Source organism: Rhinolophus sinicus, linkage group LG01, assembly GCF_036562045.2.
Source record: "Rhinolophus sinicus isolate RSC01 linkage group LG01, ASM3656204v1, whole genome shotgun sequence".
Lineage (NCBI taxonomy): Eukaryota > Metazoa > Chordata > Mammalia > Chiroptera > Rhinolophidae > Rhinolophus > Rhinolophus sinicus.
Genome location: NC_133751.1, coordinates 143721455 through 143733871, shown reverse-complemented (window position 1 = coordinate 143733871; position 12417 = coordinate 143721455). Strand labels below are relative to the sequence as shown.

General features: G+C 33.4%; 1 pseudogene; it reads right to left on the bottom strand.

The window, feature by feature from the left end:
• Positions 1-8707: 8707 nt before the first annotated feature.
• On the bottom strand, positions 8708-9424 carry LOC109433965 (small ribosomal subunit protein eS6; annotated as a pseudogene).
• Positions 9425-12417: the final 2993 nt, after the last annotated feature.

The window sequence follows — 12417 nt, the reverse complement described above, 5'->3', positions numbered from 1 at the left end:
GTTAATACATAGAAGCCTAAAAAGGCTAAAGGAGGGATTTTAGTAAGATTCTAAAAATGATAAAGTATCACCTTTAGGTATTTCAATATTAAATTATCTTAAATCTAATGTCACATTATATTGTATTATTAGCTATCATTTGAAGAGGAATTGTGATTAACCAATTCCCTGTGGTTAGTCTATTTCAATATTAAAACAAAATTTTTTATTTTCAAATGATGAAATCTATCACTCAATAAGTAGAAAATTAGGCTAACTATGGCAATCAGATGTGTAATTAAATGGAATAGCTTTGATCCCCAGGGATCTTTAATGAATGATGTTTTCCTTAATTTCCATACATACCTGGTAATTATAACATTTACACAGTTTTAACCATATTGTCCCATAATATTGTCCTATAAAAACAAATCTGACATATTTTTGGTTTTTAGACATATGTAATATGATACTGACCATACGCTGAAACTCAAAAATATTTGTGTCAAGAGAAAAGACTCCTAATGAGACTACTTAAATTGAAAAGCTCTGCTTCTGCTTTTGAAAGTAATAAATTATATTTGCTCATGAGAACGTTATATTTTTTTTTCAGAGAGTGTCTATTTCTATCAGTTAAAATATATTTTGCCATGATTTTTGGTGAAAAGTAATTAGAACAACAGAGAAATATCTACTGTATTAACTTTCCAGCTTATAATATTATGTGTCATTTACACGTGCTAGTGTATTCTTTCATTGAAATTGTCTTTCATGTAAATTTGACGATGGCTCTTTTCAGAACCTGGAAAATATGAAATAATTTGTCATCTATTGTCAGGAATTAAAAGAAAAGGATAAATCTCTGTGTATGCAGCAACAGTTTAACTGTATTGTTTTCAATAATGTGAGTTAATCTCTGAATTGGTTCTTCAATTCAGACATCATTTATCCCCCCCGTACTTTAAGATATCCTTGAAGGTGTAAAGAACTGTTGTAACCATTTACTTTTACCCCCCTATCTCACTCCCTTAGTTTTGTGCTTAATATTTTCCCTTTGAGTAGCACTTAAGAAGAGCTAATTCTGGACTGAAAGAAATTAGACGAACCTCCACTCTCAGAAAGTCATTGAGTCGGTACGAAGTTGTTTCTAGTGCCTGGGTCCTGACCTCAAATAACCTGTACTTAGCTTGGGTTCCTTGTTCTTCTGTTCTTTTTTAACCAGATTTTTAAAAAATTTTATTTATGTATTTATTTTTTATGTGAGTACTGGTAAGGTGGTCATCCATACAATTGTGTCCACAAACACTCTTTCAATTGACTTCATGGACTTGCCCTTGTTTGTCTAGTTGCATAAAATTAGCTGGCAACACCTTCCTTTTCCTCTCATTGCTGCCCACTTGTTTGTTTTCCTTACCTTAAGGAACTTCTGCACAATTCTAAGTGGCTGAACTTATGCTTTGGTCCCTTCTATCCCTCACATCCCCACCAGCCCTGTCCTGATGCTTCCAAAGTCCTCGCTTGATAAAATCAGCAGATTGTTTTAGTGCAGAGTATTTAAGTTGTTGGGTAGGTGAGGATGAAGAAACATTGAGGATGTTTGAATATACTCAAACAGAGTAATTCAGTTAAGACTGAAGTGACTATATAATAGATGGGTTTCCAGAATTAAATCCAGCCAAACGTCCTAATTTTGTTGTGTATTTTTGTTGGATTTTGTTCTTTTAGTTAGGTAGTACAAAATAATAACAATATAGTCATCTTGTAACTATAGCTTTAGTCTGCTTGTTCTAGAGTGGATATTTCTATTTAACATAAATATCACAGAACCAGCTGAAGTATGTCCTGAAGAAATGGATTATTTGGCCAAAAACATTTAGCGTTATGATTCACACTAGATTGTCTTGTTAGGATGTTTACAATGTATATTATTATATTAAGATCCTGTAGTTTAAAAATATATATGAGTATGTTTGTTTAAACCATTATCTCACAAAAAAATTTTGGAAAGAAACCACACCATTCTCCTCTCTTTGTGGGAGTGTATAATATTACATTGTGTTCACATAATACACTTCAGAACAATTATCACTAGATCTGTGTGGTTTTTTTCCCATCACTCATTCTAGAAATTAGTAGAAATGGCCTCTGATTACTATGTTTCAAGAGCTTTGACTGCTTATCTTGTTCATATTGCTTAGTACTCAACTTCCAACTGACTGACTACCAATTTTGTTTAACTCCATAGCTTGGGAATAATAGAAAGAACCTGTGTGTCGGATCCAAACAAAGATAGATCTAGTTCTTGATTTTTCTTACTATCTATGTAGTCCTGGTAAACTTCATTAAACGTTCTGAGTCACAGATTTCTCATCTGAAAACAGCTTTCATAGAGACTTTCTTGTCCTGCAGAGAATGAAATGAGACGAGATATATTAAGTACACAGCACAGTGCGTGGGACATAGGATTCAATAAATGTTAGCAGTTGCTGAGGGCCATTTGTATTTTCTGAAAGTCATTGCTCTGAATAATATTCTTTCTGAGAACATGATAGAATTAAAAATCATGGATTCAAACTTGTTCCATAAGTGAGAAAATGAACACGGGCTTTTTAAATGTTATTTTGTGGTATGATAATACATTTATCTAAAGACTTAGTCAAAATTTAAGTTAAATTTAACAGTTAAGAAAGATAATGCCTCTTTTAGATAATATTATTTAACATAATTCTTGTTGATAAAGATACATCAGCATACCTTTTTTATCTAGATATGAGTCAAAAGATCAAGAAACACATGGGAGAAAGGTTACTTAAACTTTCAGGATATTGATTTTTATGACTTTGTTACATAAGGTTGTAGTTGAAGGATTTTTAACTTTTTTTTTCTTTTTTTTAAGATTCTTATTAAAATGTAGGTACCATACAATATTATATTAGTTTCAGGTATAACCATAGTTATTCAATATTTATGTACCTAAAGAAGTGATCACCATAAGTCCAGCAACCATCTGACACTGTACAATGTTTGCATAATATTATTGACTATATTCCCTATGCTGTATATTACATCCCATGACTTATTTGTTTTATTCCTGGAAATTTGAACCTCTTATTCCCCTTGAACTTTTTCCTTCCTTTCTTAATTTTTCAATAACAGTTGACGTTCAAAATTATTTTATATTAATTTCAGGTAAATAGCCTAGTGATTAGGCATACAATTTAAGAAGTGATCCCCCTGACTAGTCTAGTACCCCCTGGCACTATACACAGTTACGACCATATTATTGACTATATACCCTATGCTTTACTTTATCGGTCCATGATTATTTTGTGATTACCAATTTGTACTTAATCCCTTCACCTTTTTTACCATGTCACCAAACCTCCTCCCATTTATCACCCCAATAAATCTAGTACCCATCTGACACTGTACATAGTTATTGCAATATTATTGACTATATTCCTTATACCCTACATCCTCATGATTACATTGTAACAACCAGTTTGTACTTCTTAATCCTGTCGGGTTTTTCACCCATTCACAACCCCTCTCCCACTTGGCAAACCATCAAAATGTTCTCTGTATCTGAGTTAGTTTGTTTTATTTGTTTATTTATTTTGTTTTTTAGATTCCACGTAAAAGCAAAATTACATTTCATCTGTCTTTCACTGTTTGACATACTTCACTCAGCAAAATACCGTTTAGGTCTATCTAAGAACTGCAAATGGCAAGAACCCATTCCCTTCCCTAGCAGAGCAATATTGCAGTGTATACACGAGGTCTGACAAATAAGTTTGAGAACATGCCGCCGTGCACTTACATTGGCAACACTGTACAAACAGCTCGGTAAGGTTTCATAACGTTGGTATATCAGTGTTTCAATGCTGTGTTCATGTCAATGTGCGGCAGTGTCTTTTGAGTGGCATTCATTATTGTTGCATGTTTTTGTGTGCCTTTGAAAAAACGTCTGAGCTCGAATTAGAGCAATGAAGAAACTTTCAATTTCTTGTTAAACTTGGAAAGAGAGGAAGTAAAATCAGGGACAGGTTAGTCCAAGTTCATGGGGATAATGCCATGAAGAAAATAGCAGTGTACAAATGGATTAAATGTTTTCTGAGAGGAGAGAACACGTCACTGGTGAAGAGAGATCAGGGAGGCCAGTAACAAGTAGAACTGACAAAAACATTGCAAAAATTCATGGAATTGTGCATCAAAATTTTCGGCTGACTGTGAAAAGCATAGCAGACCAAGTAAACATTGATAGAGAAACAGGAAAATCTTCATTGAAAATCTTGGTATGAGAAAGTTGTGTTCAAAAATGGTCCTGAAGGAGCTCACTGATGAACAAAAGCAAAGGAGAGTTGAAGTTTGCCAGGACCTTTTGGAGAGGCAAGACATCTTCTGGGCCGTGTCATCACTGATGATGAAACACAGGTGTACCAATACGACCCTGAAACAAAGCATCAAAGTGCACAATAAAAGTCAGCCAGTTCTCCATTACCAAAAAAGTTCTGTCTGTCCAAATCAAAGCTGTGAAAGAACTTTGAGATTTGAAATATGGATAGCCCCATTCAGAACGAATGATATATAATTATATATATATATATATATATGTGTGTGTGTGTGTGTGTGTGTGTGTGTGTGTGTGTATGTGTGTGTGTGTATGTATATGTATGTGTATGTAATATATATATATTAATTTCAAACATCCCCTTTAAAGACCAGCAGATACTGAGCCTTGATATTCAGATCCTCCTTCAAAGCCTCATCTGACAGCTCACAGCGCACTCTCCAGGAATTTTCTGCAGCCAAAGAAAACTGCCTCATCCATGGTGACATACCCTCTCCGATACAGCCAGCATCCTGAGACTGCTTATATGGGGTGTTTAAAAGGTCCAGGCACCTGTCAAAATTAACAAACATGAAGGGTGCTGCAGCTCTGCAGCTCCCTGAATAAGTATTCAAGACCTGTGTTGCTACTGTCTAGTCCTGCTCTCCTTTCCTCACGTGGGCATTTATATCCCAAAATACCAAGTATTAAACTCTCCTGATTGCAAACCTGATTTTTAGTCTGTTTCACTAGGGAAACCAACCAACACAAATCCGGAAAGACATTCTGACATGATTCAGTTACAACTCAAAGCAGTTAACTCTTCCTCCAACTCTGCTGTATCCCCAAACCTCTTTAAAAAAAAAAAAAACAACAACAACAACAACAACAAAAAAGTGAATTTTGAGGAAGAAAAAGCTATACCAATGAAAAATAAAGGCTCTAAGATGGAAAAAGTTGAGAATAATCGTGTAAAGTAATTAATCTCTTATGGGAAAAATGTATCTGAAAGCTCTAGTATCTCCAATTTTAAGTGCTAATAAATACAGTCAATTAAATCTTTTATATTTATCCAGGTGAAACTAACATATGAAGGCTTCCCATTCCCTGTTACCCAGTCATAGTTCCTGAAAATCACACATGGACTCACTCTTTGTAACATGCCATCTAGGACAGAAACATTGTAGTCCAGATGTTTTTATTAGTTTATTGGCAGGAAGTGATTTGGTATCTATCTAAACACCAATAAGTATTGATTAAACTGAAAACTCTTTTTAAAGTGTTGATTAGATTGTAAGCATTGTACTTGATAATGAAAAGTATGGGTGTTCTTTAGTAATGAGGAAAGAATTGCATTTGATTCTTCGGCAACCAACTGGAAGAAAAAAGAAAAAAAAAAGAATGACAAAGATAATAAAGGGAAGTTCCACAGCATATCAGCTAGATATATTTTATTTCTAAAATATGTTTAAGCCTGCATACTTACTTGAAGAGAAAAGAAATAAAAGCCCATAATTTAAGCAAAGATTAAAAAAAAAATCCTCTTGAAGTATGAATTTAGTGACTAGCCATTAAAATGGAAACAAAGCCTTAGCGATCAAGATTCAGATATAGCTCTTAACTCATGGATAACCTCATAAAACTTAATAATTTTTTTTCCTCTGATGTTGTAATCTAATAATTTACAGCCTCTTAGGCTCAGACTCCCTTCTGATTTGAAAAAAAAAAAATTGAAATTCTATATTTGGAAACATATATTATTATTGTCTATAAACTGATAAGAATTCTAAAAAGAGCAAGATGAGGATTATAATAAAGTAAATGCATATACTCTAAGAAAAATAAACAGTGTCCTTCTTCTTAAGAACAATTTAGCTGATTTGGTAGAACCTATGTTCCCAGGACAGATAAAACTGTATTAAATTCCCAACTCTCTATTTATTTGCTCTGTGATTTTGGCACATCAGAGACTCAACTTTCTCCAGTGGGAATGTTAAAGTACTTATATCATAGGATACTTATAAGAATTAACTAAGATTTCCTGGGCAAAGTGTTTAGTTCAGAGGGTGCAGGGTAGATTAACATTTCACTAACTGTTAGTTATGTATTTGAGCCACTTCCAATAATTGAAATTTATTATTAATCTTATTTTAGCACTCAAGTCACTTTCCCAATAATCTTAATATATTTTAATCAAAATCAATCATTGGAAAATTAATTAAATTTATATTTTAAATATATTCATATAATGCATAAATGTTATTTTCAATAAATAATTACACACATACACATAGTATGAATAAATAGTAGTTTTAAAATCCTTATTTTTCTCCACAGGATTGTGTGAATCCTAATAGTATGATAAATTATATAACTTCGTAAGACTTTCTCATCTAATTTTAGTATTGTGTTGCCCAAGGTCAAATTTAAGTACTCTGATATACTCTAAAACTGATTTGCAACTGCCATATCATTATTTTGGCATCTCAAGATCTTTTAAGAGCCTCTTATGTAAAATACAAATGTATTGTGATTGATTGGTAAGTATACAAAGTCTTATCTATCGAAACAAACAAACAAAAAAACAAAAATACTGTTCTCTTTTATTCCAAAGTATAAAAGTATAGATTACTATCTCAATTTGAGAAAGCCAACATTATAGGATTAAATGAATATCAAAGAAAGAAAGCTAAAAAACTATTCATTTACTGAAGTATTTATTTCAAATAGAAACAGAGGGAAACATTCAAGCATAATAAATGTAGTAGTTAGGAACTATTGAGAGAAGAAGAAAAAATCAGAGAAGTAGGAAACAAACATAAAATGGAGAAATCCACAAATTATAAAGTTGAACCTTTATAAGAAAATCAATTAATGTCTTAACTTGAATGAGCAAAGAGAAAACACATATTGAAGACATCAGAAATACCAGCAACAAATTGAACATAAAAAATTAAAAACGACACTACTTACAAAAGTGGAACGACATCAAATACCTGAAAATAAAACTACCGTAAGCTGTGTAAGTTCTCTAAAAATAAAACAAAATGAAAAACCTGCAAAACATGTTTGGGAGAAATTAAAGGCTAGTTAGATGATGCTATATCCCTGGATTTGAAGACAATATTACAAATATTTTAATTTTTGGCAAATTGATCTACAGATTTAATGTAATTCCCAGTATATTGTTTTATAAAAGTAGACATACCGATTTTATAATATACATGAAAATACAAACGACCAATACTAACCAATGTAATCATGTTGTTGGAGGACTGACAGCACCAGATATTCAAGTTGCATCAAATTCCAGTGAGAGTAAACAGTGACGTATTGACACATGTATAAACTGATCAATACACCAGAATATATAGTTGCATCACACCCATACATATGAAGTCAGCTGATTATGATATGGCAGGAAAGAGAAAAACTAAGAAATTGAATTTCATTAAAATTAAGAAATTCTGTATGTTAAAAGACACTATTAAGACTTTGAAAAGGTAAGTCATAGAGAAAAGATTATATGTAAATGTATACAAGTTTTTATGCATACATACAAGCATGAATGACAAAATTCAAGAACACATAAAGAAGTATTCCATATCAACATCATCTAGATAGACCATCCAATAAAAAAATTGGCTAAGCACTTGGGTAGGTACTTCAAATGAAGGCCATCCAAATGATCTATAATGAGGAAAACATGCTCAACCTCATTCATTATCAGGAAAAAAATAAAACAACAATGAAATACATTATATACTCACTAGAATGACTAAAATATAACAAAACACTGACGTCTATAAGTGTTGGTAAGGACCTGGAACTCCAATGCATCTGATGGTGGGAGTGTAACTTGTTGGAAAATTGTTTGCCAATATTTATTGAAGCTAAACATATGTTTTGTAAAGTAGCAATTCTACATATGCTTAACAGGATGCTTAGATAGTTCATCAAAATATATGGAAAAATATTTATATCAGCATTATTTACAATAGCTAATATGTTCATCTATATTAACCAGATATAGAATGACATATTCATATAATGGATTCTTCACATCAATGAAAATGATTGAGCTACAGTTATGTGTACAACATTGATAAATCTCACTAACATAATGTTAAACAAAAAGGTAGACCAAAATGTGTACATACAGTGTGATACAGCAAAGGTAGTAAATGGTGATAGACATTTAGCAGCAGGCCATCTTCCAAGGTGAAAGGAAGACTGAAACACATTTAATCATGTTAAATTGTGAATGAGCAATAAGATGCACAACTCTTAGCAATGGAGCATACTAGATTTCTTCTCTTTAGTTCCTAATTTATTTTATTTTGTTGATGTCTGATCTTCTTTATTTGTTACTCTTATAAAATCTCATTTTGACTGGACTCAGAAGTAGAAGCGCTGAGAGGACAGCCTGTGTCTCTTAGCAATCTGTTCCTGGAGATTTTCTTTGGCCTCCTTCATTCTCTTGGCCAAAAGTTTAGCATATTCTGTGGCCGCTTCCTTATTTTTCTTCGTATGCTATTTCTTCAGAGCAGTATGCTGGCATCTGTGTTACAAAATGCGTGGAATAACAAGACACTGAATGTTGGGTGCTTTGGTCCTAGGTTTCTTACCTCCTTTGTTTAGGGACTTTCTCACAACATGTTGGCAGACATCATCTTTAGAGAGATTGGAAAGTTTGTGGATTCTGCTAGCTCTTTGGGGCCCCAGGTGACGAAGCACAGCAGTATCAGTGAGACCAGGAATATCTTTCTCCCTTCTTATTACATTGACCAAGTTGAGAACACTCGGATTGGCATCCACAATGCAACCCTGAACAGATGGGCACTTTCTTTCTCCAGTCCTCCTTGGCCTATGACAGGAGTGCCCCTTACTCAGGAGCAGGCGGACATGGCCATGGGTCAAGGCACCTTGCTTCATGAAGAATCCTTGTTTGTCGTTCCCTCCACTGATTCAAACCACATCCCATTATTCACCCAGAGCATCAGCAGCAACTTCTGTGGCCATACGCTTCTCATAAAACATAGGAAATTTGCATTCAGCATCCACTTCAATGAGTTTCTGGCAGCCAGTGGCTGGGAAGGAGATGTTCAGCTTCATCCTAAAGCTGCTGACCGCCTCCGAGGTGACATAAAAAAGAGCTCTAATGTATTTTTTTAAATCAAGTTTCTAAACTATAAAAATGTCATTGCCTTTAGTAGCAAATGGTGATGAACACTTAACAAGTAGATTCTGAAAGAAATATGACCCACTATGCTAACTCCATTGACCCAAATTTATCCTGTTTTAAAGATCTGCTTCATCCCATGAATCTGAACTGAAGCATTTGTGTTCAGCATAATGCAACTAAGATTCACTTAAATTTTCCTTGTTTTATTTCCCTATAAACTAAATATCAGTACCTTAAAAATGTGATGCTTGGCATCCAAATTAAATGATGACCTCTGGTTTGTCATGTTCTGAACCCATTTATAATCTTCCCCAGTAGAAGCTTATAGCAGAATAATTAGCAAAATAAAAAAGAAAATATATTTTTAATTACAATATTGATTCACTCTCACCTGAATAATGTTGAAACACATAGTGATTTGTTTTTTTAAACCTGACCTCAGGGAACACAGCCAAAATTGTCAAGCGCCCAGCTGTGCTCATTTTCTGCCACAATCTAAATTGTACACTCATGCATGTTAGTGTCACCCCTTCTTTTATTATGTGTTGCACAGTGTGTAATTTTTCTAAAACAAGCCCTTTAATTATACATTGCCAAAAGTGTCACCTACTGTTAAATGATTCCTGTGTTGCAGACAGAGAAACCATGGGTCCTGCAAGGTTCTGAAGTTTCCATTACGTGCACAGACCCCAAGAGCAGCTGTTAACAAATCTGTTGGTGGTTTTGTGTAAAAAGGAGCCAGGCTGTGCTCCTGCTGTACTTTTGGTCAGAGAAAGCAATTTTCATTTTGACAGACTTAGTGGGCAAGAGAAAAGACAGCACAGGTATAATAATAGCTCAACATAAAACATTTGGCCCAATGTGTTACTAATATTGAAAGTTTGATTAATGAGCAGTGATCAGAAAGAAATTTATTTTGGGGGAACAGTCATATCAAAACTACTTACTGATCAATTGAATAAGAATGCATTATTTATGAAAGAATGCAGTATTTTTAAAAGAAATGCAAGATTTAATATTCCACGAAACTCTTTAACATGAATCAAAATCAAGCAGAATTAGACAAATTTATGTAGTTATGTGATCGATTATATGTTTAAGAAAACTTTAAAAAATATCAGAATTCTCTTTTCTTATTATGTTATAAAACCTATAGCTAGGTTGAACCTATCACATATAAATTTAAATTATAATCATTTATATATAAATACAGATTATATAACTTTTCCTGTGACTAAAAGCTCAGTTTCATTGCTTGCAGTTATTATATTCTAATCATTTTTTTAAATTAAAGTTTATTGGGGTGACAATTGTTAATGAAGTTACATAGGTTTCAGGTGTACAATTCTATAATACATCATCTATATATTACATTGTGTGTTCACCACCCAGAGTCTGTTCTTCTTCCATCACCATATATTTGATCCCGTTTACACTCATTCACCACCCTCTCCCCCCGCCCCCGCTGGTAACCACTAAACTATTATCTGTGTCTATGAGTTTTTGTTTCTTCATTTGTTTGTCTTGTTCCTTTGTTGTTTTCAGTTTTATATACAACATATGAGTGAAATCATATCATTCTCAAGTTTTTCTGTCTGACTTATTTCACTTAGCATAATCTCAAGATCCATCTATGTTGTCACAAATGGCACTATTTCATCTTTTCTGATGGCAGAGTAGTATTCCATTGTGTATATGTACCACATCTTCTTTATCCAGTCAAGTCATCTATTGAAGGACACTTTGGTTGTGTCTATGTCTTGACCATGTAAAAAAAAAAACTGCAATGGACACTGGAGCACATATATCTTTATGGATAAATGTTTTCAGATTTTTTGGGTAGATACTCCGGAGGATTGCTGAGTCAATAGGTAATTATATTCTATTTTTTAAATTAATTAATTAATTAATTAATTAATTATTTAACATTTTTAAGTTAGTTTCAGGGGTACAAAACAATGTAATAGTTAAACATTTATCATTTACATCCCTCACACAGTGATAACCCCCTCCTCCTATCTCCTACCCCTCTGACATCACATACAGACATTACATTTCTACTGCCTCTATTCTATATAAAATTGTAGTTGACATTCATTATTGTTCAGCTTCAGCTTCAGGTGTACAGTGCAGTGATCAGGCATCTACATCATCCCTGAGGTGGTCTCCCTAATGAGACAAGTGTCCATCAGATACTCTACAAAATCTTACATTATTGATTACAATCCCCAAATTGACTTTGGTATCCCCTTGGCAATCTTATGGTTATAGACTGTGCTTTCTAATCCCCTCATCTTCCTCCTCATCTCCCCACCCCCATCTAGCAACCCTCAGTTTTTCCTCTATGTTTCTGAGACTGTTTCTGATTATTTAATTCATTTATTCTTTTCTTTAGATTCCACACATAAGTGAGATCATATGGTATTTGTCTCATAAAATTATGGTAATTCTATTAATTTTTTGAGGAACCTCCACACTGCCTTCTATAACAGCTGCACCAATCTGCATTCCCACCAAGAGTGTATGAGGGTTGCTTTTTCTCCACAGCCTCTCCAACACTTGTTATTATATATCTTGTTGATGGTAGCCATTCTAACTGGTGTGAGGTGATATCTCATTGTGGTTTTAGTTTGCATTTCTCTGATAATTAGTGATAGTGAACATTTTTTCATATGTCTATTAGCCATTTGTATGTCCTCTCTGGTGGTTCAACATACACAAATTGATCAATGTGATACACCCCACAACCAAAATAAAGGACAAAAATCACATGATTATATAATAGAAGCAGAAATAGTGTTTGATAGGAAACAACATCCATTTATGATTAAAACACCTAATCAATTTTAATATATTATAATGGACTAATATGACCAAGTCATCATTTGTATTATAAAAAAGGAGTTGAGAATAAAGTAACAAC